Source organism: Anopheles stephensi, chromosome 3 (assembly GCF_013141755.1).
Source record: "Anopheles stephensi strain Indian chromosome 3, UCI_ANSTEP_V1.0, whole genome shotgun sequence".
NCBI classification, from domain to species: Eukaryota; Metazoa; Arthropoda; class Insecta; order Diptera; family Culicidae; genus Anopheles; species Anopheles stephensi.
The window spans coordinates 39,610,858-39,637,518 of record NC_050203.1 but is presented as its reverse complement, the minus strand read 5'-3'; the positions used below and the strand labels follow the sequence as shown (position 1 = coordinate 39,637,518).

Genomic DNA, 26,661 nt, shown 5'->3' with positions numbered 1-26,661 from the left:
ATGCAGTAGGCCGTGTGGTTGGTTAAGCATAAAAAAGGGGAAGATGCCAACGACACATGGTTTTCCCAAGTGGTCACCCACCTAAGTACTAGCCATGCCCGATGTTGCTTAACTTCGGTGATCGGACGAGAACCGGTGTGTTCAACATGGTATGGTCGTTGACAAGCATCACCGCTGCTCGCACGCATCAAAAGCCACCGTCGCCGCAACATATCTCTGTCAGTCACTGCAGGACCGCGAGGCGAATGCTTCTGCAGAGGCCAGTGACCACCGGGTACAAAATATTCCGGACATAATACAGTCACAACCATCTCGGAGAACAAAAATGCTACTGAAGCATTAGATTCCAACCTTGTTATGGTAGTTCTACGCACTCTATGTTGTCCATAAGTAGGGAAACTTTTACTTGTGGTAAAGCATCAAAAAGGAAAAGATGCTAACGACAAAAGGAGATTCGAGCCTTTCCAATTCTACGCACTCTATGCTGCTAAGGCTAAAACATCCATCCGGGCACTCATGTAGTAGGCCGTGTGGATGGTTAAGCATAAAAAAGGGGAAGATGTCAACGACACATGGTTTTCCCAAGTGGTCACCCACCTAAGTACTAGCCATGCCCGATGTTGCTTAACTTCGGTGATCGGACGAGAACCGGTGTGTTCAACATGGTATGGTCGTTGACAAGCATCGCCGCTGCTCGCACGCATCAAAAGCCGCCGTCGCCGCAACATATCTCTGTCAGTCACTGTGGGACCGCGAGACGAATGCTTCTGCAGAGGCCAGTGACCACGAAATAATACATATTCCGGACTTTACACAGTCACAACTATCTCGGAGAACGAAAATGCTACTGAAGCATTAGATTCCAACCTTGTTATGGTACTTCTACGCACTCTATGTTGTCCATAAGTAGGGAAACTTTTACTTGTGGTAAAGCATCAAAAAGGGAAAAATGCTAATGACAAAAGGAGATTCTAACCTTTCCAATTCTACGCACTCTATGCTGCTAAGGCTAAAACATCCGTTCGGACACTCATGTAGTAGGCCGTGTGGATGGTTAAGCATAAAAAAGGGGAAGATGCCAACGACACATGGTTTTCCCAAGTGGTCACCCACCTAAGTACTAGCCATGCCCGATGTTGCTTAACTTCGGTGATCGGACGAGAACCGGTGTGTTCAACATGGTATGGTCGTTGACAAGCATCACCGCTGCTCGCACGCATCAAAAGCCACCGCCGCCGCAACATATCTCTGTCAGTCACTGCAGGACCGCGAGACGAATGCTTCTGCAGAGGCCAGTGACCACCGGGTACAAAATATTCCGGACATAATACAGTCACAACCATCTCGGAGAACAAAAATGCTACTGAAGCATTAGATTCCAACCTTGTTATGGTAGTTCTACGCACTCTATGTTGTCCATAAGTAGGGAAACTTTTACTTGTGGTAAAGCATCAAAAAGGAAAAGATGCTAACGACAAAAGGAGATTCGAGCCTTTCCAATTCTACGCACTCTATGCTGCTAAGGCTAAAACATCCATCCGGGCACTCATGTAGTAGGCCGTGTGGATGGTTAAGCATAAAAAAGGGGAAGATGTCAACGACACATGGTTTTCCCAAGTGGTCACCCACCTAAGTACTAGCCATGCCCGATGTTGCTTAACTTCGGTGATCGGACGAGAACCGGTGTGTTCAACATGGTATGGTCGTTGACAAGCATCGCCGCTGCTCGCACGCATCAAAAGCCGCCGTCGCCGCAACATATCTCTGTCAGTCACTGCAGGACCGCGAGACGAATGCTTCTGCAGAGGCCAGTGACCACCGGGTACAAAATATTCCGGACATAATACAGTCACTGTTCGATCCCGAACTAAAATAACAACAACAGTGGATCCAGAGCACACAGGCACCAATAAGAACAATAACGAATCCACGCCACACGTGCCGCCGTTTCCATACTCGGCTTCCAAGAAGTCGAACCGTGTGGAGCGCTTTTGTCAAAGCGTTCCAGAAAGTGTGAGCTGCCGTGCGACGAGAAAGTGCTCGTCGCAGAAATTTAGAACACTCGGCTTCTTTTCCGAAAGCTATAAAAGAGGTGCTGATCGCAAAGCGCGGTCATTCTCGATCACACCGCGGAGGGAAGCCAAGCCAATCCAATCGGCTCTTTTCAGAGCCACCTAATAATTGAAAGAGAATATTGGTTTCAACAAAAAAAAAAAAAACACAACGTAGGCCGTCTTCGGACGTAACATTTGGTGCCGTGACCAGGATTGGCGGGCTTCAGCACTCCTGTGATCCGTGAGTAAAGTGCGTACGTATTTTTTCTCACGCGTTTCGTGTCGTCGCGCAAGTGCGTGCGTGTAACGATTAAGCGAGTTTGTGTCCTCGCGCGTGTACGGGTGTGATATACCACGAGTTCGTGTCCTCGTGTGTATATGTGCGACTCTCCGTGAGTGTGCTTCATCGTGCGTGTGTGTGTGACTTGTCACGAGTTCGTGTCCTCGTGCGAGTGCGTGCATTCTTTTATTCAGCGAGTTTGTGTCCTCGCTTGTGTGGCTAACCACGAGTTTTGTGTCCTCGTGTATGTGATTGTGTTACTCTCCGCGAGTTCGTGTCCTCGTGTGTGTGTGTGACTCTGCAGTTGTGTGTGATTCGCCGTGAGTTCGTGTCCTCGCGTGCGTGTGACTTTGCGCGAGTGTGTTTTCGCGCGCGTGTGTGGTTGCCGCGAGTTCGTGCCCTCGCGTGCCTGTGACTTTGCGTGTGAGTGTAGTTTTTAGTCCAAAATGACCAAGGCGGACAAGCTTAAGGCCAAGCAGGCCAAAAGGCGATCGCTGATTGAGTCTATGCGACGCTCACTGCAGTTCGCAGTGGATTACACCCCCGAGCTACAAGATCAAGTGCCTGATCGTCTTGCAAGATTGGTGAAGTGTTGGGAATGTTTCCAATCGATCCATGAAGAGTGTGAAGAGCTAGATGAATCGGAAAACGCTACCAGAAGCAACGATGATATCCTAGCGCAAACGGAAGATCTATTTTTCGAAACCAAGGCTGCGTTATCAAAGCTAGTGAAAAAGGAGAAAGAAGAGCAACCACGCTCAAAGCTCGTAAGCGTGAAACTACCCACTATATCGTTGCCGGTTTTTAGTGGCGAGGTAACGCAATGGTTGTTATTTCATGACACTTTTGTTTCTCTTGTGCACAACTGTGACGATATCGCACCTATACAAAAGTTTCATTACCTGCGCGCGTCATTGAAAGGGGAAGCGGCAGGAATAGTGCACCCAATTCCCATTTCTTCGGAAAATTATACTGTGGCATGGAAAGCTTTGCTTGACCGGTATGGTAACAAGCCGTATCTACGTAAAATGCACACGCGTGAATTATTTGGGTTGCCTTCCATGATCAATAGTGGTGCGCAAGAGCTTCGACAATTAGTGAGCAAATTCCAGCTGCATATTGACATTCTAAAACAGCTAGGAGAAACCGTTTCGGATGATAGTAGCATTATCATGGAAATTTTGGACAGCAAGCTCGACAAGGCATCGTTGAAGGCTTGGGAAGAACACTACGCTCAGGAGGAAGCTTTGTTAACCTATCCTAGCATGACAGCATTTCTGCTTAAAAGAGCGCAAGCGAGTGAGTCTCTAGCGTTGCAGGTAGGAAATCGTGTTAGCTCTTCCAACGCAAAGGTACCAAACCAGAAAACATCTAAAAGGCTTAGTGTCAATGCTGCAAGCATGAAAGGGAACAATGTGGTTCCTTGTGTTTTGTGCTCTAAAGACCATTATTTATGGCAATGCCAAGCATTTCTGGATCTTAAGCCTAAGGATCGACAGAGTGCTGTTAATGGCAAAGAACTTTGTGGCAATTGCCTACAAAAGGGGCATTTTGCAAAATCATGCCGATCAAGATATACGTGCCAGCAATGCAAAAAGAAGCATCACACATTGCTACATTTCGTGGAAGATGCTAAACAGCCCTGTGAAAAAGGTTCGTCTGATTCGAGCATTATGGCAGCTGCGCATGTAAATAGTGTTGATCGTGTATCCAAAAACGTGTTGCTTTCAACTGTGTTGTTGGAAGTAAATGATGCATATGGACAAAGGCATCTCGTGCGTGCGCTGTTGGACAATGGTTCGCAACCTAACGCCATTAGTGAGTCGCTGTGTCAACAATTGCATTTGCCGCGGAAAAAAGTGAACATTTTGATCGTTGGTGTCGACGGAATAGAATCCAGTGCCAATCATGAAGTTCGTGCAAAGGTACAGTCGCGCGTTACCAACTATTCGGCGGAAATGGACTTCTTAGTGTTGCGAAAAGTGGCGTGTGATACTCCATCCCACGAAGTCCCAGTGCAAAAGTGGAATATACCTGCATCATATCCTCTCGCAGACCCGCATTTCTGCACGCCCGGTCGTATCGATATGATTATTGGAGCAGGGTATTTCTACTCACTATTGTGTGACGGTAGATATAGTCTACCAAACAAAGGCGTGCTGGTCGAAAGTGTTTTCGGCTGGATTATGACCGGTGACATTCCTGCTATATCGAGTGATGCGGTTCGGTGCAATGTGGTAGCCGTCCGTCCTACGATCGAAGAACAATTGGAGCGATTCTGGAAGATCGAGGAACTCCAGGTGAGCGAATACTCTTTTGATGAAAAGGAGTGTGAAAGGCATTTTCAACAAACCGTTTCGCGTGATGGAAGCGGCCGTTATATTGTTCAAATGCCCAAGCAGCCCAACTTCAAGGAAATAATAGGTGAGTCGAAAACCAATGCATTGAAAAGATTTCACCTTCTTGAGAAAAGATTGTCGAAGGATGCTTGCCTCAAAAGCCAATACCACGACTTCATGCAGGAATATTTAGACCTGGGGCACATGGCTGTTGTTTCTGAAAATCAAGAAGAAAAAATCGGTGCATATTATCTTCCACATCATCCGGTGTTGAAAGAGTCCAGTTCTACTACGAAACTGAGAGTTGTTTTCGACGCCTCTGCAAAAACTACGACTGGAAAGTCATTGAACGAAGCTCTGCTAGTTGGTCCCGTGGTTCAGGAGGAGTTGCTAACTTTAGTAATTCGTTTCCGAAAATATCGTGTAGCTATTGTCGCTGACATAGCAAAGATGTACCGACAAGTAACAATGCATCCAGATGATCGGCATCTGCAACGTATTTTATGGAGATTTGACAATGCTCAGCCCATCCGATCATACGAACTAAGCACAGTGACATATGGCTTGGCACCCTCAGCATTCTTAGCAACACGCACATTGTTACAGCTTGCTCATGATGAAGGAGCGGGAAGTATTGCAGAAGCAAAAGAACTGCGTGATCAACTCAATGCTCTTCTCGAAAAAGGTGGATTTTGTCTTCGAAAGTGGTGTTCCAATTCGCTAGAGGTGCTAGCGGATCTCCCTGCAGAACTTCTTGGAACACAATCCGCCGTAAAGTTTGAAGCTGAAGAAAGCATCAAGACACTGGGCATTTGCTGGGAACCCGAAGCAGATTCATTTCGTATGAATGTCTCTATTGAAAACAAGTCCACTATTCACACAAAACGCAGTATATTGTCATCAATAGCTCAACTCTATGATCCCCTCGGTCTTATTACACCAGTGACTATACGTGCGAAAATCATCATGCAACAATTGTGGTTGCAGAGCTTGGACTGGGATGTGCCAGTTCCTCATAAGTTGCAAGAAAAGTGGACAGAATTTCTGCAACAAATAGCAAACTTAGCACAATTTCGCATAGCTAGGTTTGCATTCATACCAGAACATCAGCATGCAGAGCTACATTGCTTTGTTGATGCTTCTGAAGTGGCCTATGGTGCATGCATATACATCAGATCAATCGACAGCAACGGTTCAATATGCATAACATTATTAGCGTCGAAATCAAGAGTGGCTCCACTGAAACCTTTAACAATTCCGCGATTAGAGCTGTCTGCCGCCTTGCTTGGAGCTCGACTCTACCAAAAGGTGGTGTATGCATTAGACACCAAATTCGACGAGTGTTTCTTTTGGTCTGATTCAACTGTTACGCTTCAGTGGCTCAAGGCAGCTCCCAGAACATGGAAACCGTTTGTGGCCAACCGGGTAGCTGAAGTACAAGACATAACACATGGTGCGCAGTGGCAACATGTCTCCGGAAAAGAAAACCCAGCCGATATGATCTCTCGGGGTATATCAACAGTCGAGCTTCTAAACAGTGATCTATGGAGAAATGGTCCCTCGTGGCTTGGCGGAGTCAAATCATCTTGGCCTTCTCAACACTTCGGCGAGAAAGGTGAAACAGAGTTGGAGAAAAGAGCCATCGTTCTCACGGCTCAAGTTGCTGAGACGGATCTAATCTTCAAGCGATTTTCATCGTTTCAACGGCTGTTAAGGGTTTTTGGATTCTGTGTTAGATTCATCAACAATATTCGCAAGCGTGAACCAAAACAGTTTTCGTCTTCGTTAACAGTGAAAGAGTTACAGTCGGCTAAAACGATCCTGTTCCATATGGTGCAAAGAGAAGTGTTTTCAGACGATATTCGCGCTATCACAAAGGGAAAGTGTCTAACAAAGAGCTCATCCATTCGATTGTTGAATCCATTCCTCGATTCTTGTGGATTATTACGCGTTGGTGGCCGGTTGCGTGAATCAAATATGGCATTTGATGGGAAGCATCCAGTTCTTTTGCCAGCATTTCACCCATTTACGCGTCTTTTGATCAGGGATCAGCATCATAAAACATTACACGGTGGAGTTACAATGACCCTTTCGTCCCTGCGTGATGAAGTGTGGATTCTGAATGGCATGCGGGCCGTTCGTAGTGTACTTCGAACCTGCTATCGGTGCATAAGGGCCAATCCAGTTCCAATAGCACAACCTATTGGTCAGCTACCAGTGTCACGTGTTACGGTAAACGAAGTGTTCGCTTGCGTTGGAATCGATTACTGTGGACCGTTTTATTTGCGCCCAACACACCGTAAGGCAGCTTCTCCCAAGTGTTACGTGTCAGTGTTTGTTTGTATGAGCACAAAGGCTGTTCATTTAGAACTCGTTAGTGATCTGAGTACCCCTTCTTTCTTAATGGCGCTGGATAGATTTGTGGCCAGAAGGGGCAAGCCGAAGCATTTGTATTCCGACAATGGCACTAATTTCGTAGGTGCCAAACATGCCTTGCACGAACTATACGTTCTTCTTCAGCGTGACAGTGAAAAAATCAGTGACTATATGGCCAAAGACAGTATCCAGTGGCATATGATTCCACCTCGCGCTCCCAACTTCGGCGGCTTATGGGAAGCTGCAGTAAAGGTGGCAAAAACTCACTTAGTACGTCAGCTTGGTGCAGCTCAGTTGGCTTACGAAGCTATGATTACTATCTTAGCAAAGATAGAAGGCCATATGAATTCCAGACCTCTTGTCCCCCTTTCACAAGATCCTAATGACCTAGAGGCGTTAACTCCTGCACATTTTTTGATGCTCAAGAAACCACAAGTAATTCCCGAACCTGAACTATCCCATCTCCCGCTTAATCGCCTGTCGCAGTATCAGCTTGTTCAGAGATATGCCCAGGGTTTCTGGCACCGTTGGCGCAACGAGTATGTGAAGTCGTTAAACGGTCATCGCAACGTCAAACGGAGCATTCAGGAGCTGAATGTAGGTGATTTGGTGATAGTGAAAGACGAGCAATTACCAGCAGTGAAGTGGCCTTTGGCGCGTATAGTGGAAAAACATCCTGGACCAGATTCAGTGACACGTGTCGTGACTCTTCGTACAGCGAATGGGATCATCAAACGTCCAGTTTCCAAAATTTGTGCATTGGAGTGTCATCAGGAAGTGTAAATTTTGGGAAATGTATTCCCAAAAGGTGGCCGGTATGTTCGATCCCGAACTAAAATAACAACAACAGTGGATCCAGAGCACACAGGCACCAATAAGAACAATAACGAATCCACGCCACACGTGCCGCCGTTTCCATACTCGGCTTCCAAGAAGTCGAACCGTGTGGAGCGCTTTTGTCAAAGCGTTCCAGAAAGTGTGAGCTGCCGTGCGACGAGAAAGTGCTCGTCGCAGAAATTTAGAACACTCGGCTTCTTTTCCGAAAGCTATAAAAGAGGTGCTGATCGCAAAGCGCGGTCATTGTCGATCACACCGCGGAGGGAAGCCAAGCCAATCCAATCGGCTCTTTTCAGAGCCACCTAATAATTGAAAGAGAATATTGGTTTCAACAAAAAAAAAAAAAACACAACGTAGGCCGTCTTCGGACGTAACAGTCACAACCATCACGGAGAACAAAAATGCTACTGAAGCATTAGATTCCAACCTTGTTATGGTAGTTCTACGCACTCTATGTTGTCCATAAGTAGGGAAACTTTTACTTGTGGTAAAGCATCAAAAAGGAAAAGATGCTAACGACAAAAGGAGATTCGAGCCTTTCCAATTCTACGCACTCTATGCTGCTAAGGCTAAAACATCCATCCGGGCACTCATGTAGTAGGCCGTGTGGATGGTTAAGCATAAAAAAGGGGAAGATGTCAACGACACATGGTTTTCCCAAGTGGTCACCCACCTAAGTACTAGCCATGCCCGATGTTGCTTAACTTCGGTGATCGGACGAGAACCGGTGTGTTCAACATGGTATGGTCGTTGACAAGCATCGCCGCTGCTCGCACGCATCAAAAGCCGCCGTCGCCGCAACATATCTCTGTCAGTCACTGTGGGACCGCGAGACGAATGCTTCTGCAGAGGCCAGTGACCACGAAATAATACATATTCCGGACTTTACACAGTCACAACTATCTCGGAGAACGAAAATGCTACTGAAGCATTAGATTCCAACCTTGTTATGGTACTTCTACGCACTCTATGTTGTCCATAAGTAGGGAAACTTTTACTTGTGGTAAAGCATCAAAAAGGGAAAAATGCTAATGACAAAAGGAGATTCTAACCTTTCCAATTCTACGCACTCTATGCTGCTAAGGCTAAAACATCCGTTCGGACACTCATGTAGTAGGCCGTGTGGATGGTTAAGCATAAAAAAGGGGAAGATGCCAACGACACATGGTTTTCCCAAGTGGTCACCCACCTAAGTACTAGCCATGCCCGATGTTGCTTAACTTCGGTGATCGGACGAGAACCGGTGTGTTCAACATGGTATGGTCGTTGACAAGCATCGCCGCTGCTCGCACGCATCAAAAGCCACCGTCGCCGCAACATATCTCTGTCAGTCACTGCAGGACCGCGAAAAGAATGCTTCTGCAGAGGCCAGTGTCCACGAAATACAACATACTCCGGACATAATACAGTCACAACCATCTCGGAGAACGAAAATGCTACTGAAACATTAGATTCCATCCTTATTAAAGTACTTCTACGCACTCTATGTTGTCCATAAGTAGGGAAACTTTTACTTGTGGTAAAGCATCAAAAAGGAAAAGATGCTAACGACAAAAGGAGATTCGAGCCTTTCCAATTCTACGCACTCTATGCTGCTAAGGCTAAAACATCCGTTCGGACACTCATGTAGTAGGCCGTGTGGTTGGTTAAGCATAAAAAAGGGGAAGATGTCAACGACACATGGTTTTCCCAAGTGGTCACCCACCTAAGTACTAGCCATGCCCGATGTTGCTTAACTTCGGTGATCGGACGAGAACCGGTGTGTTCAACATGGTATGGTCGTTGACAAGCATCGCCGCTGCTCGCACGCATCAAAAGCCGCCGTCGCCGCAACATATCTCTGTCAGTCACTGCAGGACCGCGAGACGAATGCTTCTGCAGAGGCCAGTGACCACGAAATAATACATATTCCGGACTTTACACAGTCACAACTATCTCGGAGAACGAAAATGCTACTGAAGCATTAGATTCCAACCTTGTTATGGTACTTCTACGCACTCTATGTTGTCCATAAGTAGGGAAACTTTTACTTGTGGTAAAGCATCAAAAAGTGGAAGATGCCTACGACAAAAGGAGATTCAAACCTTTCCAATTCTACGCACTCTATGCTGCAAAGGCTAAAACATTCGTCCGGACACTCATGTAGTAGGCTGTGTGGATGGTTAAGCATAAAAAAGGGGAAGATGCCAACGACACATGGTTTTCCCAAGTGGTCACCCACCTAAGTACTAGCCATGCCCGATGTTGCTTAACTTCGGTGATCGGACGAGAACCGGTGTGTTCAACATGGTATGGTCGTTGACAAGCATCACCGCTGCTCGCACGCATCAAAAGCCACCGCCGCCGCAACATATCTCTGTCAGTCACTGCAGGACCGCGAGACGAATGCTTCTGCAGAGGCCAGTGACCACCGGGTACAAAATATTCCGGACATAATACAGTCACAACCATCTCGGAGAACAAAAATGCTACTGAAGCATTAGATTCCAACCTTGTTATGGTACTTCTACGCACTCTATGTTGTCCATAAGCAGGGAAACTTTTACTTGTGGTAAAGCATCAAAAAGTGGAAGATGCCTACGACAAAAGGAGATTCGAACCTTTCCAATTCTACGCACTCTATGCTGCTAAGGCTAAAACATCCGTTCGGACACTCATGCAGTAGGCCGTGTGGTTGGTTAAGCATAAAAAAGGGGAAGATGCCAACGACACATGGTTTTCCCAAGTGGTCACCCACCTAAGTACTAGCCATGCCCGATGTTGCTTAACTTCGGTGATCGGACGAGAACCGGTGTGTTCAACATGGTATGGTCGTTGACAAGCATCACCGCTGCTCGCACGCATCAAAAGCCACCGTCGCCGCAACATATCTCTGTCAGTCACTGCAGGACCGCGAGACGAATGCTTCTGCATAGGCCAGTGTCCACGGAGTACAACATATTCCGGACATAATACAGTCACAACCATCTCGGAGAACGAAAATGCTACTGAAGCATTAGATTCCAACCTTGTTATGGTACTTCTACGCACTCTATGTTGTCCATAAGTAGGGAAACTTTTACTTGTGGTAAAGCATCAAAAAGTGGAAGATGCCTACGACAAAAGGAGATTCAAACCTTTCCAATTCTACGCACTCTATGCTGCTAAGGCTAAAACATCCGTTCGGACACTCATGCAGTAGGCCGTGTGGTTGGTTAAGCATAAAAAAGGGGAAGATGCCAACGACACATGGTTTTCCCAAGTGGTCACCCACCTAAGTACTAGCCATGCCCGATGTTGCTTAACTTCGGTGATCGGACGAGAACCGGTGTGTTCAACATGGTATGGTCGTTGACAAGCATCACCGCTGCTCGCACGCATCAAAAGCCACCGCCGCCGCAACATATCTCTGTCAGTCACTGCAGGACCGCGAGACGAATGCTTCTGCAGAGGCCAGTGACCACCGGGTACAAAATATTCCGGACATAATACAGTCACAACCATCTCGGAGAACAAAAATGCTACTGAAGCATTAGATTCCAACCTTGTTATGGTACTTCTACGCACTCTATGTTGTCCATAAGCAGGGAAACTTTTACTTGTGGTAAAGCATCAAAAAGTGGAAGATGCCTACGACAAAAGGAGATTCGAACCTTTCCAATTCTACGCACTCTATGCTGCTAAGGCTAAAACATCCGTTCGGACACTCATGCAGTAGGCCGTGTGGTTGGTTAAGCATAAAAAAGGGGAAGATGCCAACGACACATGGTTTTCCCAAGTGGTCACCCACCTAAGTACTAGCCATGCCCGATGTTGCTTAACTTCGGTGATCGGACGAGAACCGGTGTGTTCAACATGGTATGGTCGTTGACAAGCATCGCCGCTGCTCGCACGCATCAAAAGCCACCGTCGCCGCAACATATCTCTGTCAGTCACTGCAGGACCGCGAGGCGAATGCTTCTGCAGAGGCCAGTGACCACCGGGTACAAAATATTCCGGACATAATACAGTCACAACCATCTCGGAGAACAAAAATGCTACTGAAGCATTAGATTCCAACCTTGTTATGGTAGTTCTACGCACTCTATGTTGTCCATAAGTAGGGAAACTTTTACTTGTGGTAAAGCATCAAAAAGGAAAAGATGCTAACGACAAAAGGAGATTCGAGCCTTTCCAATTCTACGCACTCTATGCTGCTAAGGCTAAAACATCCGTTCGGACACTCATGTAGTAGGCCGTGTGGATGGTTAAGCATAAAAAAGGGGAAGATGTCAACGACACATGGTTTTCCCAAGTGGTCACCCACCTAAGTACTAGCCATGCCCGATGTTGCTTAACTTCGGTGATCGGACGAGAACCGGTGTGTTCAACATGGTATGGTCGTTGACAAGCATCGCCGCTGCTCGCACGCATCAAAAGCCGCCGTCGCCGCAACATATCTCTGTCAGTCACTGTGGGACCGCGAGACGAATGCTTCTGCAGAGGCCAGTGACCACGAAATAATACATATTCCGGACTTTACACAGTCACAACTATCTCGGAGAACGAAAATGCTACTGAAGCATTAGATTCCAACCTTGTTATGGTAGTTCTAGGCACTCTATGTTGTCCATAAGTAGGGAAACTTTTACTTGTGGTAAAGCATCAAAAAGGGAAAAATGCTAATGACAAAAGGAGATTCTAACCTTTCCAATTCTACGCACTCTATGCTGCTAAGGCTAAAACATCCGTTCGGACACTCATGTAGTAGGCCGTGTGGATGGTTAAGCATAAAAAAGGGGAAGATGCCAACGACACATGGTTTTCCCAAGTGGTCACCCACCTAAGTACTAGCCATGCCCGATGTTGCTTAACTTCGGTGATCGGACGAGAACCGGTGTGTTCAACATGGTATGGTCGTTGACAAGCATCGCCGCTGCTCGCACGCATCAAAAGCCACCGTCGCCGCAACATATCTCTGTCAGTCACTGCAGGACCGCGAAAAGAATGCTTCTGCAGAGGCCAGTGTCCACGAAATACAACATACTCCGGACATAATACAGTCACAACCATCTCGGAGAACGAAAATGCTACTGAAACATTAGATTCCATCCTTATTAAAGTACTTCTACGCACTCTATGTTGTCCATAAGTAGGGAAACTTTTACTTGTGGTAAAGCATCAAAAAGGGAAAAATGCTAATGACAAAAGGAGATTCTAACCTTTCCAATTCTACGCACTCTATGCTGCTAAGGCTAAAACATCCGTCCGGACACTCATGTAGCAGGCCGTGTGGATGGTTAAGCATAAAAAAGGGGAAGATGCCAACGACACATGGTTTTCCCAAGTGGTCACCCACCTAAGTACTAGCCATGCCCGATGTTGCTTAACTTCGGTGATCGGACGAGAACCGGTGTGTTCAACATGGTATGGTCGTTGACAAGCATCACCGCTGCTCGCACGCATCAAAAGCCGCCGTCGCCGCAACATATCTCTGTCAGTCACTGTGGGACCGCGAGACGAATGCTTCTGCAGAGGCCAGTGACCACGAAATAATACATATTCCGGACTTTACACAGTCACAACTATCTCGGAGAACGAAAATGCTACTGAAGCATTAGATTCCAACCTTGTTATGGTAGTTCTAGGCACTCTATGTTGTCCATAAGTAGGGAAACTTTTACTTGTGGTAAAGCATCAAAAAGGAAAAGATGCTAACGACAAAAGGAGATTCGAGCCTTTCCAATTCTACGCACTCTATGCTGCTAAGGCTAAAACATCCGTTCGGACACTCATGTAGCAGGCTGTGTGGTTGGTTAAGCATAAAAAAGGGGAAGATGCCAACGACACATGGTTTTCCCAAGTGGTCACCCACCTAAGTACTAGCCATGCCCGATGTTGCTTAACTTCGGTGATCGGACGAGAACCGGTGTGTTCAACATGGTATGGTCGTTGACAAGCATCACCGCTGCTCGCACGCATCAAAAGCCACCGTCGCCGCAACATATCTCTGTCAGTCACTGCAGGACCGCGAGGCGAATGCTTCTGCAGAGGCCAGTGACCACCGGGTACAAAATATTCCGGACATAATACAGTCACAACCATCTCGGAGAACAAAAATGCTACTGAAGCATTAGATTCCAACCTTGTTATGGTAGTTCTACGCACTCTATGTTGTCCATAAGTAGGGAAACTTTTACTTGTGGTAAAGCATCAAAAAGGAAAAGATGCTAACGACAAAAGGAGATTCGAGCCTTTCCAATTCTACGCACTCTATGCTGCTAAGGCTAAAACATCCGTTCGGACACTCATGTAGTAGGCCGTGTGGATGGTTAAGCATAAAAAAGGGGAAGATGCCAACGACACATGGTTTTCCCAAGTGGTCACCCACCTAAGTACTAGCCATGCCCGATGTTGCTTAACTTCGGTGATCGGACGAGAACCGGTGTGTTCAACATGGTATGGTCGTTGACAAGCATCGCCGCTGCTCGCACGCATCAAAAGCCGCCGTCGCCGCAACATATCTCTGTCAGTCACTGTGGGACCGCGAGACGAATGCTTCTGCAGAGGCCAGTGACCACGAAATAATACATATTCCGGACTTTACACAGTCACAACTATCTCGGAGAACGAAAATGCTACTGAAGCATTAGATTCCAACCTTGTTATGGTAGTTCTAGGCACTCTATGTTGTCCATAAGTAGGGAAACTTTTACTTGTGGTAAAGCATCAAAAAGGGGAAGATGCCTACGACAAAAGGAGATTCGAACCTTTCCAATTCTACGCACTCTATGCTGCTAAGGCTAAAACATCCGTCCGGACACTCATGTAGCAGGCTGTGTGGTTGGTTAAGCATAAAAAAGGGGAAGATGCCAACGACACATGGTTTTCCCAAGTGGTCACCCACCTAAGTACTAGCCATGCCCGATGTTGCTTAACTTCGGTGATCGGACGAGAACCGGTGTGTTCAACATGGTATGGTCGTTGACAAGCATCACCGCTGCTCGCACGCATCAAAAGCCACCGTCGCCGCAACATATCTCTGTCAGTCACTGTGGGACCGCGAGACGAATGCTTCTGCAGAGGCCAGTGACCACGAAATAATACATATTCCGGACTTTACACAGTCACAACTATCTCGGAGAACGAAAATGCTACTGAAGCATTAGATTCCAACCTTGTTATGGTAGTTCTAGGCACTCTATGTTGTCCATAAGTAGGGAAACTTTTACTTGTGGTAAAGCATCAAAAAGGGGAAGATGCTTACGACAAAAGGAGATTCGAACCTTTCCAATTCTACGCACTCTATGCTGCTAAGGCTAAAACATCCGTCCGGACAATCATGTAGTAGGGCCGTGTGGTTGGTTAAGCATAAAAAAGGGGAAGATGCCAACGACACATGGTTTTCCCAAGTGGTCACCCACCTAAGTACTAGCCATGCCCGATGTTGCTTAACTTCGGTGATCGGACGAGAACCGGTGTGTTCAACATGGTATGGTCGTTGACAAGCATCGCCGCTGCTCGCACGCATCAAAAGCCACCGTCGCCGCAACATATCCCTGTCAGTCACTGTGGGACCGCGAGACGAATGCTTCTGCAGAGGCCAGTGTCCACGGAGTACATCATATTCCGGACATAATACGGTCACAACTATCTCGGAGAACGAAAATGCTACTGAAGCATTAGATTCCAACCTTGTTATGGTACTTCTACGCACTCTATGTTGTCCATAAGTAGGGAAACTTTTACTTGTGGTAAAGCATCAAAAAGAGGAAGATGCCTACGACAAAAGGAGATTCGAACCTTTCCAATTCTACGCACTCTATGCTGCTAAGGCTAAAACATCCGTCCGGACACTCATGTAGTAGGCCGTGTGGTTGGTTAAGCATAAAAAAGGGGAAGATGCCAACGACACATGGTTTTCCCAAGTGGTCACCCACCTAAGTACTAGCCATGCCCGATGTTGCTTAACTTCGGTGATCGGACGAGAACCGGTGTGTTCAACATGGTATGGTCGTTGACAAGCATCACCGCTGCTCGCACGCATCAAAAGCCACCGTCGCCGCAACATATCTCTGTCAGTCACTGTGGGACCGCGAGACGAATGCTTCTGCAGAGGCCAGTGACCACCGGGTACAAAATATTCCGGACATAATACAGTCACAACCATCTCGGAGAACAAAAATGCTACTGAAGCATTAGATTCCAACCTTGTTATGGTACTTCTACGCACTCTATGTTGTCCATAAGTAGGGAAACTTTTACTTGTGGTAAAGCATCAAAAAGGGAAAGATGCTAACGACAAAAGGGAGATTCGAACCTTTCCAATTCTACGCATTCTATGCTGCTAAGGCTAAAACATCCGTCCGGACACACATGTAGTAGGCCGTGTGGTTGGTTAAGCATAAAAAAGGGGAAGATGCCAACGACACATGGTTTTCCCAAGTGGTCACCCACCTAAGTACTAGCCATGCCCGATGTTGCTTAACTTCGGTGATCGGACGAGAACCGGTGTGTTCAACATGGTATGGTCGTTGACAAGCATCACCGCTGCTCGCACGCATCAATAGCCACCGTCGCCGCAACATATCTCTGTCAGTCACTGCAGCACCGCGAGACGAATACTTCTGCAGAGGCCAGTGTCCACGAAATACAACATATTCCGGACATAATACAGTCACAACCATCTCGGAGAACAAAAATGCTACTGAAGCATTAGATTCCAACCTTGTTATGGTACTTCCACGCACTCTATGTTGTCCATAAGTAGGGAAACTTTTACTTGTGGTAAAGCATCAAAAAGAGGAAGATGCCTACGACAAAAGGAGATTCGAACCTTTCCAATTCTACGCACTCTATGCTGCTAAGGCTAAAACATCCGTCCGGACACTCATGTAGTAGGCCGTGTGGTTGGTTAAGCTTAAAAAAGGGGAAGATGCCAACGACACATGGTTTTCCCAAGTGGTCACCCACCTAAGTACTAGCCATGCCCGATGTTGCTTAACTTCGGTGATCGGACGAGAACCGGTGTGTTCAACATGGTATGGTCGTTGACAAGCATCGCCGCTGCTCGCACGCATCAAAAGCCACCGTCGCCGCAACATATCTCTGTCAGTCACTGTGGGACCGCGAGACGAATGCTTCTGCAGAGGCCAGTGTCCACGAAATACAACATATTCCGGACATAATACGGCCACAACCATCTCGGAGAACAAAAATGCTACTGAAGCATTAGATTCCAACCTTGTTATGGTACTTCTACGCACTCTATGTTGTCCATAAGTAGGGAAACTTTTACTTGTGGTAAAGCATCAAAAAGAGGAAGATGCCTACGACAAAAGGAGATTCGAACCTTTCCAATTCTACGCATTCTATGCTGCTAAGGCTAAAACATCCGTCCGGGCACTCATTCCAACCTTGTTATGGTACTTCTACGCACTCTATGTTGTCCATAAGCAGAGAAACTTTTACTTGTGGTAAAGCATCAAAAAGAGGAAGATGCCTACGACAAAAGGAGATTCGAACCTTTCCAATTCTACGCACTCTATGCTGCTAAGGCTAAAACATCCGTCCGGACACTCATGTAGTAGGCCGTGTGGTTGGTTAAGCATAAAAAAGGGGAAGATGCCAACGACACATGGTTTTCCCAAGTGGTCACCCACCTAAGTACTAGCCATGCCCGATGTTGCTTAACTTCGGTGATCGGACGAGAACCGGTGTGTTCAACATGGTATGGTCGTTGACAAGCATCACCGCTGCTCGCACGCATCAAAAGCCACCGTCGCCGCAACATATCCCTGTCAGTCACTGCAGGACCGCGAGGCGAATGCTTCTGCAGAGGCCAGTGACCACCGGGTACAAAATATTCCGGACATAATACAGTCACAACCATCTCGGAGAACAAAAATGCTACTGAAGCATTAGATTCCAACCTTGTTATGGTAGTTCTACGCACTCTATGTTGTCCATAAGTAGGGAAACTTTTACTTGTGGTAAAGCATCAAAAAGGAAAAGATGCTAACGACAAAAGGAGATTCGAGCCTTTCCAATTCTACGCACTCTATGCTGCTAAGGCTAAAACATCCGTTCGGACACTCATGTAGTAGGCCGTGTGGATGGTTAAGCATAAAAAAGGGGAAGATGTCAACGACACATGGTTTTCCCAAGTGGTCACCCACCTAAGTACTAGCCATGCCCGATGTTGCTTAACTTCGGTGATCGGACGAGAACCGGTGTGTTCAACATGGTATGGTCGTTGACAAGCATCACCGCTGCTCGCACGCATCAAAAGCCACCGTCGCCGCAACATATCTCTGTCAGTCGCTGTGGGACCGCGAGACGAATGCTTCTGCAGAGGCCAGTGTCCACGTAATACAACATATTCCGGACATAATACGGTCACAACCATCTCGGAGAACGAAAATGCTACTGAAGCATTAGATTCCAACCTTGTTAAGGTACTTCTACGCACTCTATGTTGTCCATAAGTAGGGAAACTTTTACTTGTGGTAAAGCATCAAAAAGGAAAAGATGCTAACGACAAAAGGAGATTCGAACCTTTCCAATTCTACGCACTCTATGCTGCTAAGGCTAAAACATCCGTTCGGACACTCATGTAGTAGGCCGTGTGGTTGGTTAAGCATATAAAAAAGGGGAAGATGCCAACGACACATGGTTTTCCCAAGTGGTCACCCACCTAAGTACTAGCCATGCCCGATGTTGCTTAACTTCGGTGATCGGACGAGAACCGGTGTGTTCAACATGGTATGGTCGTTGACAAGCATCACCGCTGCTCGCACGCATCAAAAGCCACCGTCGCCGCAACATATCTCTGTCAGTCACTGTGGGACCGCGAGACGAATGCTTCTGCAGAGGCCAGTGACCACCGGGTACAAAATATTCCGGACATAATACAGTCACAACCATCTCGGAGAACAAAAATGCTACTGAAGCATTAGATTCCAACCTTGTTATGGTAGTTCTACGCACTCTATGTTGTCCATAAGTAGGGAAACTTTTACTTGTGGTAAAGCATCAAAAAGGAAAAGATGCTAACGACAAAAGGAGATTCGAGCCTTTCCAATTCTACGCACTCTATGCTGCTAAGGCTAAAACATCCGTTCGGACACTCATGTAGTAGGCCGTGTGGATGGTTAAGCATAAAAAAGGGGAAGATGTCAACGACACATGGTTTTCCCAAGTGGTCACCCACCTAAGTACTAGCCATGCCCGATGTTGCTTAACTTCGGTGATCGGACGAGAACCGGTGTGTTCAACATGGTATGGTCGTTGACAAGCATCACCGCTGCTCGCACGCATCAAAAGCCACCGTCGCCGCAACATATCTCTGTCAGTCACTGTGGGACCGCGAGACGAATGCTTCTGCAGAGGCCAGTGACCACCGGGTACAAAATATTCCGGACATAATACAGTCACAACCATCTCGGAGAACAAAAATGCTACTGAAGCATTAGATTCCAACCTTGTTATGGTAGTTCTACGCACTCTATGTTGTCCATAAGTAGGGAAACTTTTACTTGTGGTAAAGCATCAAAAAGGAAAAGATGCTAACGACAAAAGGAGATTCGAGCCTTTCCAATTCTACGCACTCTATGCTGCTAAGGCTAAAACATCCGTTCGGACACTCATGTAGTAGGCCGTGTGGATGGTTAAGCATAAAAAAGGGGAAGATGTCAACGACACATGGTTTTCCCAAGTGGTCACCCACCTAAGTACTAGCCATGCCCGATGTTGCTTAACTTCGGTGATCGGACGAGAACCGGTGTGTTCAACATGGTATGGTCGTTGACAAGCATCACCGCTGCTCGCACGCATCAAAAGCCACCGTCGCCGCAACATATCTCTGTCAGTCACTGTGGGACCGCGAGACGAATGCTTCTGCAGAGGCCAGTGACCACCGGGTACAAAATATTCCGGACATAATACAGTCACAACCATCTCGGAGAACAAAAATGCTACTGAAGCATTAGATTCCAACCTTGTTATGGTAGTTCTACGCACTCTATGTTGTCCATAAGTAGGGAAACTTTTACTTGTGGTAAAGCATCAAAAAGGAAAAGATGCTAACGACAAAAGGAGATTCGAGCCTTTCCAATTCTACGCACTCTATGCTGCTAAGGCTAAAACATCCGTTCGGACACTCATGTAGTAGGCCGTGTGGATGGTTAAGCATAAAAAAGGGGAAGATGTCAACGACACATGGTTTTCCCAAGTGGTCACCCACCTAAGTACTAGCCATGCCCGATGTTGCTTAACTTCGGTGATCGGACGAGAACCGGTGTGTTCAACATGGTATGGTCGTTGACAAGCATCACCGCTGCTCGCACGCATCAAAAGCCACCGTCGCCGCAACATATCTCTGTCAGTCACTGTGGGACCGCGAGACGAATGCTTCTGCAGAGGCCAGTGTCCACGTAATACAACATATTCCGGACATAATACGGTCACAACCATCTCGGAGAACGAAAATGCTACTGAAGCATTAGATTCCAACCTTGTTAAGGTACTTCTACGCACTCTATGTTGTCCATAAGTAGGGAAACTTTTACTTGTGGTAAAGCATCAAAAAGGAAAAGATGCTAACGACAAAAGGAGATTCGAACCTTTCCAATTCTACGCACTCTATGCTGCTAAGGCTAAAACATCCGTTCGGACACTCATGTAGTAGGCCGTGTGGTTGGTTAAGCATATAAAAAAGGGGAAGATGCCAACGACACATGGTTTTCCCAAGTGGTCACCCACCTAAGTACTAGCCATGCCCGATGTTGCTTAACTTCGGTGATCGGACGAGAACCGGTGTGTTCAACATGGTATGGTCGTTGACAAGCATCACCGCTGCTCGCACGCATCAAAAGCCACCGTCGCCGCAACATATCTCTGTCAGTCACTGTGGGACCGCGAGACGAATGCTTCTGCAGAGGCCAGTGACCACCGGGTACAAAATATTCCGGACATAATACAGTCACAACCATCTCGGAGAACAAAAATGCTACTGAAGCATTAGATTCCAACCTTGTTATGGTAGTTCTACGCACTCTATGTTGTCCATAAGTAGGGAAACTTTTACTTGTGGTAAAGCATCAAAAAGGAAAAGATGCTAACGACAAAAGGAGATTCGAGCCTTTCCAATTCTACGCACTCTATGCTGCTAAGGCTAAAACATCCGTTCGGACACTCATGTAGTAGGCCGTGTGGATGGTTAAGCATAAAAAAGGGGAAGATGTCAACGACACATGGTTTTCCCAAGTGGTCACCCACCTAAGTACTAGCCATGCCCGATGTTGCTTAACTTCGGTGATCGGACGAGAACCGGTGTGTTCAACATGGTATGGTCGTTGACAAGCATCACCGCTGCTCGCACGCATCAAAAGCCACCGTCGCCGCAACATATCTCTGTCAGTCACTGTGGGACCGCGAGACGAATGCTTCTGCAGAGGCCAGTGACCACCGGGTACAAAATATTCCGGACATAATACAGTCACAACCATCTCGGAGAACAAAAATGCTACTGAAGCATTAGATTCCAACCTTGTTATGGTAGTTCTACGCACTCTATGTTGTCCATAAGTAGGGAAACTTTTACTTGTGGTAAAGCATCAAAAAGGAAAAGATGCTAACGACAAAAGGAGATTCGAGCCTTTCCAATTCTACGCACTCTATGCTGCTAAGGCTAAAACATCCGTTCGGACACTCATGTAGTAGGCCGTGTGGATGGTTAAGCATAAAAAAGGGGAAGATGTCAACGACACATGGTTTTCCCAAGTGGTCACCCACCTAAGTACTAGCCATGCCCGATGTTGCTTAACTTCGGTGATCGGACGAGAACCGGTGTGTTCAACATGGTATGGTCGTTGACAAGCATCACCGCTGCTCGCACGCATCAAAAGCCACCGTCGCCGCAACATATCTCTGTCAGTCACTGTGGGACCGCGAGACGAATGCTTCTGCAGAGGCCAGTGACCACCGGGTACAAAATATTCCGGACATAATACAGTCACAACCATCTCGGAGAACAAAAATGCTACTGAAGCATTAGATTCCAACCTTGTTATGGTAGTTCTACGCACTCTATGTTGTCCATAAGTAGGGAAACTTTTACTTGTGGTAAAGCATCAAAAAGGAAAAGATGCTAACGACAAAAGGAGATTCGAGCCTTTCCAATTCTACGCACTCTATGCTGCTAAGGCTAAAACATCCGTTCGGACACTCATGTAGTAGGCCGTGTGGATGGTTAAGCATAAAAAAGGGGAAGATGCCAACGACACATGGTTTTCCCAAGTGGTCACCCACCTAAGTACTAGCCATGCCCGATGTTGCTTAACTTCGGTGATCGGACGAGAACCGGTGTGTTCAACATGGTATGGTCGTTGACAAGCATCACCGCTGCTCGCACGCATCAAAAGCCACCGTCGCCGCAACATATCTCTGTCAGTCACTGTGGGACCGCGAGACGAATGCTTCTGCAGAGGCCAGTGACCACCGGGTACAAAATATTCCGGACATAATACAGTCACAACCATCTCGGAGAACAAAAATGCTACTGAAGCATTAGATTCCAACCTTGTTATGGTAGTTCTACGCACTCTATGTTGTCCATAAGTAGGGAAACTTTTACTTGTGGTAAAGCATCAAAAAGGAAAAGATGCTAACGACAAAAGGAGATTCGAGCCTTTCCAATTCTACGCACTCTATGCTGCTAAGGCTAAAACATCCGTTCGGACACTCATGTAGTAGGCCGTGTGGATGGTTAAGCATAAAAAAGGGGAAGATGTCAACGACACATGGTTTTCCCAAGTGGTCACCCACCTAAGTACTAGCCATGCCCGATGTTGCTTAACTTCGGTGATCGGACGAGAACCGGTGTGTTCAACATGGTATGGTCGTTGACAAGCATCACCGCTGCTCGCACGCATCAAAAGCCACCGTCGCCGCAACATATCTCTGTCAGTCACTGTGGGACCGCGAGACGAATGCTTCTGCAGAGGCCAGTGTCCACGAAATACAACATATTCCGGACATAATACAGTCACAACCATCTCGGAGAACAAAAATGCTACTGAAGCATTAGATTCCAACCTTGTTATGGTAGTTCTACGCACTCTATGTTGTCCATAAGTAGGGAAACTTTTACTTGTGGTAAAGCATCAAAAAGGAAAAGATGCTAACGACAAAAGGAGATTCGAGCCTTTCCAATTCTACGCACTCTATGCTGCTAAGGCTAAAACATCCGTTCGGACACTCATGTAGTAGGCCGTGTGGATGGTTAAGCATAAAAAAGGGGAAGATGTCAACGACACATGGTTTTCCCAAGTGGTCACCCACCTAAGTACTAGCCATGCCCGATGTTGCTTAACTTCGGTGATCGGACGAGAACCGGTGTGTTCAACATGGTATGGTCGTTGACAAGCATCACCGCTGCTCGCACGCATCAAAAGCCACCGTCGCCGCAACATATCTCTGTCAGTCACTGTGGGACCGCGAGACGAATGCTTCTGCAGAGGCCAGTGACCACCGGGTACAAAATATTCCGGACATAATACAGTCACAACCATCTCGGAGAACAAAAATGCTACTGAAGCATTAGATTCCAACCTTGTTATGGTAGTTCTACGCACTCTATGTTGTCCATAAGTAGGGAAACTTTTACTTGTGGTAAAGCATCAAAAAGGAAAAGATGCTAACGACAAAAGGAGATTCGAGCCTTTCCAATTCTACGCACTCTATGCTGCTAAGGCTAAAACATCCGTTCGGACACTCATGTAGTAGGCCGTGTGGATGGTTAAGCATAAAAAAGGGGAAGATGTCAACGACACATGGTTTTCCCAAGTGGTCACCCACCTAAGTACTAGCCATGCCCGATGTTGCTTAACTTCGGTGATCGGACGAGAACCGGTGTGTTCAACATGGTATGGTCGTTGACAAGCATCACCGCTGCTCGCACGCATCAAAAGCCACCGTCGCCGCAACATATCTCTGTCAGTCACTGTGGGACCGCGAGACGAATGCTTCTGCAGAGGCCAGTGTCCACGAAATACAACATATTCCGGACATAATACGGTCACAACCATCTCGGAGAACAAAAATGCTACTGAAGCATTAGATTCCAACCTTGTTATGGTACTTCTACGCACTCTATGTTGTCCATAAGTAGGGAAACTTTTACTTGTGGTAAAGCATCAAAAAGGAAAAGATGCTAACGACAAAAGGAGATTCGAACCTTTCCAATTCTACGCACTCTATGCTGCTAAGGCTAAAACATCCGTTCGGACACTCATGTAGTAGGCCGTGTGGTTGGTTAAGCATAAAAAAGGGGAAGATGCCAACGACACATGGTTTTCCCAAGTGGTCACCCACCTAAGTACTAGCCATGCCCGATGTTGCTTAACTTCGGTGATCGGACGAGAACCGGTGTGTTCAACATGGTATGGTCGTTGACAAGCATCACCGCTGCTCGCACGCATCAAAAGCCACCGTCGCCGCAACATATCTCTGTCAGTCGCTGTGGGACCGCGAGACGAATGCTTCTGCAGAGGCCAGTGTCCACGTAATACAACATATTCCGGACATAATACGGTCACAACCATCTCGGAGAACGAAAATGCTACTGAAGCATTAGATTCCAACCTTGTTAAGGTACTTCTACGCACTCTATGTTGTCCATAAGTAGGGAAACTTTTACTTGTGGTAAAGCATCAAAAAGGGAAAGATGCTAACGACAAAAGGGAGATTCGAACCTTTCCAATTCTACGCATTCTATGCTGCTAAGGCTAAAACATCCGTCCGGACACACATGTAGTAGGCCGTGTGGTTGGTTAAGCATAAAAAAGGGGAAGATGCCAACGACACATGGTTTTCCCAAGTGGTCACCCACCTAAGTACTAGCCATGCCCGATGTTGCTTAACTTCGGTGATCGGACGAGAACCGGTGTGTTCAACATGGTATGGTCGTTGACAAGCATCACCGCTGCTCGCACGCATCAAAAGCCACCGTCGCCGCAACATATCTCTGTCAGTCACTGCAGCACCGCGAGACGAATACTTCTGCAGAGGCCAGTGTCCACGAAATACAACATATTCCGGACATAATACGGTCACAACCATCTCGGAGAACGAAAATGCTACTGAAGCATTAGATTCCAACCTTGTTAAGGTACTTCTACGCACTCTATGTTGTCCATAAGTAGGGAAACTTTTACTTGTGGTAAAGCATCAAAAAGGAAAAGATGCTAACGACAAAAGGAGATTCGAACCTTTCCAATTCTACGCACTCTATGCTGCTAAGGCTAAAACATCCGTTCGGACACTCATGTAGTAGGCCGTGTGGTTGGTTAAGCATATAAAAAAGGGGAAGATGCCAACGACACATGGTTTTCCCAAGTGGTCACCCACCTAAGTACTAGCCATGCCCGATGTTGCTTAACTTCGGTGATCGGACGAGAACCGGTGTGTTCAACATGGTATGGTCGTTGACAAGCATCACCGCTGCTCGCACGCATCAAAAGCCACCGTCGCCGCAACATATCTCTGTCAGTCACTGTGGGACCGCGAGACGAATGCTTCTGCAGAGGCCAGTGACCACCGGGTACAAAATATTCCGGACATAATACAGTCACAACCATCTCGGAGAACAAAAATGCTACTGAAGCATTAGATTCCAACCTTGTTATGGTAGTTCTACGCACTCTATGTTGTCCATAAGTAGGGAAACTTTTACTTGTGGTAAAGCATCAAAAAGGAAAAGATGCTAACGACAAAAGGAGATTCGAGCCTTTCCAATTCTACGCACTCTATGCTGCTAAGGCTAAAACATCCGTTCGGACACTCATGTAGTAGGCCGTGTGGATGGTTAAGCATAAAAAAGGGGAAGATGTCAACGACACATGGTTTTCCCAAGTGGTCACCCACCTAAGTACTAGCCATGCCCGATGTTGCTTAACTTCGGTGATCGGACGAGAACCGGTGTGTTCAACATGGTATGGTCGTTGACAAGCATCACCGCTGCTCGCACGCATCAAAAGCCACCGTCGCCGCAACATATCTCTGTCAGTCACTGTGGGACCGCGAGACGAATGCTTCTGCAGAGGCCAGTGACCACCGGGTACAAAATATTCCGGACATAATACAGTCACAACCATCTCGGAGAACAAAAATGCTACTGAAGCATTAGATTCCAACCTTGTTATGGTAGTTCTACGCACTCTATGTTGTCCATAAGTAGGGAAACTTTTACTTGTGGTAAAGCATCAAAAAGGAAAAGATGCTAACGACAAAAGGAGATTCGAGCCTTTCCAATTCTACGCACTCTATGCTGCTAAGGCTAAAACATCCGTTCGGACACTCATGTAGTAGGCCGTGTGGATGGTTAAGCATAAAAAAGGGGAAGATGTCAACGACACATGGTTTTCCCAAGTGGTCACCCACCTAAGTACTAGCCATGCCCGATGTTGCTTAACTTCGGTGATCGGACGAGAACCGGTGTGTTCAACATGGTATGGTCGTTGACAAGCATCACCGCTGCTCGCACGCATCAAAAGCCACCGTCGCCGCAACATATCTCTGTCAGTCACTGTGGGACCGCGAGACGAATGCTTCTGCAGAGGCCAGTGACCACCGGGTACAAAATATTCCGGACATAATACAGTCACAACCATCTCGGAGAACAAAAATGCTACTGAAGCATTAGATTCCAACCTTGTTATGGTAGTTCTACGCACTCTATGTTGTCCATAAGTAGGGAAACTTTTACTTGTGGTAAAGCATCAAAAAGGAAAAGATGCTAACGACAAAAGGAGATTCG

The 26,661-nt window shown here is 46.8% G+C and overlaps 39 non-coding genes across 39 annotated transcripts; all 39 read right to left on the bottom strand.

Moving 5' to 3' along the window:
• Positions 1-44: 44 nt before the first annotated feature.
• Positions 45-163, bottom strand: LOC118514750. Its single transcript, XR_004906727.1, has one exon. It is a non-coding gene; the product is annotated as a 5S ribosomal RNA (ribosomal RNA).
• A 397-nt stretch (positions 164-560) lies between these two features.
• On the bottom strand, positions 561-679 carry LOC118514963. The gene has a single exon (XR_004906935.1). It is a non-coding gene; the product is annotated as a 5S ribosomal RNA (ribosomal RNA).
• A 397-nt stretch (positions 680-1,076) lies between these two features.
• On the bottom strand, positions 1,077-1,195 carry LOC118514749. The gene has a single exon (XR_004906726.1). It is a non-coding gene; the product is annotated as a 5S ribosomal RNA (ribosomal RNA).
• A 397-nt stretch (positions 1,196-1,592) lies between these two features.
• LOC118514962 lies at positions 1,593-1,711 on the bottom strand. The gene has a single exon (XR_004906934.1). It is a non-coding gene; the product is annotated as a 5S ribosomal RNA (ribosomal RNA).
• A 6,811-nt stretch (positions 1,712-8,522) lies between these two features.
• LOC118514961 lies at positions 8,523-8,641 on the bottom strand. The gene has a single exon (XR_004906933.1). It is a non-coding gene; the product is annotated as a 5S ribosomal RNA (ribosomal RNA).
• Positions 8,642-9,038: 397 nt separating this feature from the next.
• Positions 9,039-9,157, bottom strand: LOC118514748. Its single transcript, XR_004906725.1, has one exon. It is a non-coding gene; the product is annotated as a 5S ribosomal RNA (ribosomal RNA).
• Positions 9,158-9,554: 397 nt separating this feature from the next.
• Positions 9,555-9,673, bottom strand: LOC118514960. The gene has a single exon (XR_004906932.1). It is a non-coding gene; the product is annotated as a 5S ribosomal RNA (ribosomal RNA).
• Positions 9,674-10,070: 397 nt separating this feature from the next.
• LOC118514747 lies at positions 10,071-10,189 on the bottom strand. Its single transcript, XR_004906724.1, has one exon. It is a non-coding gene; the product is annotated as a 5S ribosomal RNA (ribosomal RNA).
• Positions 10,190-10,586: 397 nt separating this feature from the next.
• Positions 10,587-10,705, bottom strand: LOC118514746. Its single transcript, XR_004906723.1, has one exon. It is a non-coding gene; the product is annotated as a 5S ribosomal RNA (ribosomal RNA).
• A 397-nt stretch (positions 10,706-11,102) lies between these two features.
• On the bottom strand, positions 11,103-11,221 carry LOC118514745. The gene has a single exon (XR_004906722.1). It is a non-coding gene; the product is annotated as a 5S ribosomal RNA (ribosomal RNA).
• A 397-nt stretch (positions 11,222-11,618) lies between these two features.
• On the bottom strand, positions 11,619-11,737 carry LOC118514744. Its single transcript, XR_004906721.1, has one exon. It is a non-coding gene; the product is annotated as a 5S ribosomal RNA (ribosomal RNA).
• Positions 11,738-12,134: 397 nt separating this feature from the next.
• Positions 12,135-12,253, bottom strand: LOC118514959. The gene has a single exon (XR_004906931.1). It is a non-coding gene; the product is annotated as a 5S ribosomal RNA (ribosomal RNA).
• A 397-nt stretch (positions 12,254-12,650) lies between these two features.
• LOC118514743 lies at positions 12,651-12,769 on the bottom strand. Its single transcript, XR_004906720.1, has one exon. It is a non-coding gene; the product is annotated as a 5S ribosomal RNA (ribosomal RNA).
• Positions 12,770-13,166: 397 nt separating this feature from the next.
• On the bottom strand, positions 13,167-13,285 carry LOC118514741. Its single transcript, XR_004906718.1, has one exon. It is a non-coding gene; the product is annotated as a 5S ribosomal RNA (ribosomal RNA).
• Positions 13,286-13,682: 397 nt separating this feature from the next.
• Positions 13,683-13,801, bottom strand: LOC118514740. Its single transcript, XR_004906717.1, has one exon. It is a non-coding gene; the product is annotated as a 5S ribosomal RNA (ribosomal RNA).
• A 397-nt stretch (positions 13,802-14,198) lies between these two features.
• LOC118514739 lies at positions 14,199-14,317 on the bottom strand. Its single transcript, XR_004906716.1, has one exon. It is a non-coding gene; the product is annotated as a 5S ribosomal RNA (ribosomal RNA).
• Positions 14,318-14,714: 397 nt separating this feature from the next.
• Positions 14,715-14,833, bottom strand: LOC118514738. Its single transcript, XR_004906715.1, has one exon. It is a non-coding gene; the product is annotated as a 5S ribosomal RNA (ribosomal RNA).
• Positions 14,834-15,231: 398 nt separating this feature from the next.
• Positions 15,232-15,350, bottom strand: LOC118514737. Its single transcript, XR_004906714.1, has one exon. It is a non-coding gene; the product is annotated as a 5S ribosomal RNA (ribosomal RNA).
• Positions 15,351-15,747: 397 nt separating this feature from the next.
• On the bottom strand, positions 15,748-15,866 carry LOC118514736. Its single transcript, XR_004906713.1, has one exon. It is a non-coding gene; the product is annotated as a 5S ribosomal RNA (ribosomal RNA).
• Positions 15,867-16,264: 398 nt separating this feature from the next.
• Positions 16,265-16,383, bottom strand: LOC118514735. The gene has a single exon (XR_004906712.1). It is a non-coding gene; the product is annotated as a 5S ribosomal RNA (ribosomal RNA).
• Positions 16,384-16,780: 397 nt separating this feature from the next.
• Positions 16,781-16,899, bottom strand: LOC118514734. The gene has a single exon (XR_004906711.1). It is a non-coding gene; the product is annotated as a 5S ribosomal RNA (ribosomal RNA).
• Positions 16,900-17,469: 570 nt separating this feature from the next.
• Positions 17,470-17,588, bottom strand: LOC118514733. Its single transcript, XR_004906710.1, has one exon. It is a non-coding gene; the product is annotated as a 5S ribosomal RNA (ribosomal RNA).
• Positions 17,589-17,985: 397 nt separating this feature from the next.
• On the bottom strand, positions 17,986-18,104 carry LOC118514958. Its single transcript, XR_004906930.1, has one exon. It is a non-coding gene; the product is annotated as a 5S ribosomal RNA (ribosomal RNA).
• A 399-nt stretch (positions 18,105-18,503) lies between these two features.
• On the bottom strand, positions 18,504-18,622 carry LOC118514732. The gene has a single exon (XR_004906709.1). It is a non-coding gene; the product is annotated as a 5S ribosomal RNA (ribosomal RNA).
• A 397-nt stretch (positions 18,623-19,019) lies between these two features.
• LOC118514957 lies at positions 19,020-19,138 on the bottom strand. The gene has a single exon (XR_004906929.1). It is a non-coding gene; the product is annotated as a 5S ribosomal RNA (ribosomal RNA).
• A 397-nt stretch (positions 19,139-19,535) lies between these two features.
• LOC118514954 lies at positions 19,536-19,654 on the bottom strand. The gene has a single exon (XR_004906927.1). It is a non-coding gene; the product is annotated as a 5S ribosomal RNA (ribosomal RNA).
• A 397-nt stretch (positions 19,655-20,051) lies between these two features.
• LOC118514953 lies at positions 20,052-20,170 on the bottom strand. Its single transcript, XR_004906926.1, has one exon. It is a non-coding gene; the product is annotated as a 5S ribosomal RNA (ribosomal RNA).
• Positions 20,171-20,569: 399 nt separating this feature from the next.
• On the bottom strand, positions 20,570-20,688 carry LOC118514730. Its single transcript, XR_004906707.1, has one exon. It is a non-coding gene; the product is annotated as a 5S ribosomal RNA (ribosomal RNA).
• Positions 20,689-21,085: 397 nt separating this feature from the next.
• On the bottom strand, positions 21,086-21,204 carry LOC118514952. Its single transcript, XR_004906925.1, has one exon. It is a non-coding gene; the product is annotated as a 5S ribosomal RNA (ribosomal RNA).
• A 397-nt stretch (positions 21,205-21,601) lies between these two features.
• Positions 21,602-21,720, bottom strand: LOC118514951. The gene has a single exon (XR_004906924.1). It is a non-coding gene; the product is annotated as a 5S ribosomal RNA (ribosomal RNA).
• Positions 21,721-22,117: 397 nt separating this feature from the next.
• Positions 22,118-22,236, bottom strand: LOC118514729. Its single transcript, XR_004906706.1, has one exon. It is a non-coding gene; the product is annotated as a 5S ribosomal RNA (ribosomal RNA).
• A 397-nt stretch (positions 22,237-22,633) lies between these two features.
• Positions 22,634-22,752, bottom strand: LOC118514950. Its single transcript, XR_004906923.1, has one exon. It is a non-coding gene; the product is annotated as a 5S ribosomal RNA (ribosomal RNA).
• Positions 22,753-23,149: 397 nt separating this feature from the next.
• LOC118514949 lies at positions 23,150-23,268 on the bottom strand. Its single transcript, XR_004906922.1, has one exon. It is a non-coding gene; the product is annotated as a 5S ribosomal RNA (ribosomal RNA).
• Positions 23,269-23,665: 397 nt separating this feature from the next.
• On the bottom strand, positions 23,666-23,784 carry LOC118514948. Its single transcript, XR_004906921.1, has one exon. It is a non-coding gene; the product is annotated as a 5S ribosomal RNA (ribosomal RNA).
• A 397-nt stretch (positions 23,785-24,181) lies between these two features.
• Positions 24,182-24,300, bottom strand: LOC118514728. Its single transcript, XR_004906705.1, has one exon. It is a non-coding gene; the product is annotated as a 5S ribosomal RNA (ribosomal RNA).
• Positions 24,301-24,698: 398 nt separating this feature from the next.
• On the bottom strand, positions 24,699-24,817 carry LOC118514727. Its single transcript, XR_004906704.1, has one exon. It is a non-coding gene; the product is annotated as a 5S ribosomal RNA (ribosomal RNA).
• A 399-nt stretch (positions 24,818-25,216) lies between these two features.
• On the bottom strand, positions 25,217-25,335 carry LOC118514726. The gene has a single exon (XR_004906703.1). It is a non-coding gene; the product is annotated as a 5S ribosomal RNA (ribosomal RNA).
• A 397-nt stretch (positions 25,336-25,732) lies between these two features.
• Positions 25,733-25,851, bottom strand: LOC118514947. The gene has a single exon (XR_004906920.1). It is a non-coding gene; the product is annotated as a 5S ribosomal RNA (ribosomal RNA).
• Positions 25,852-26,248: 397 nt separating this feature from the next.
• On the bottom strand, positions 26,249-26,367 carry LOC118514946. The gene has a single exon (XR_004906919.1). It is a non-coding gene; the product is annotated as a 5S ribosomal RNA (ribosomal RNA).
• Positions 26,368-26,661: the final 294 nt, after the last annotated feature.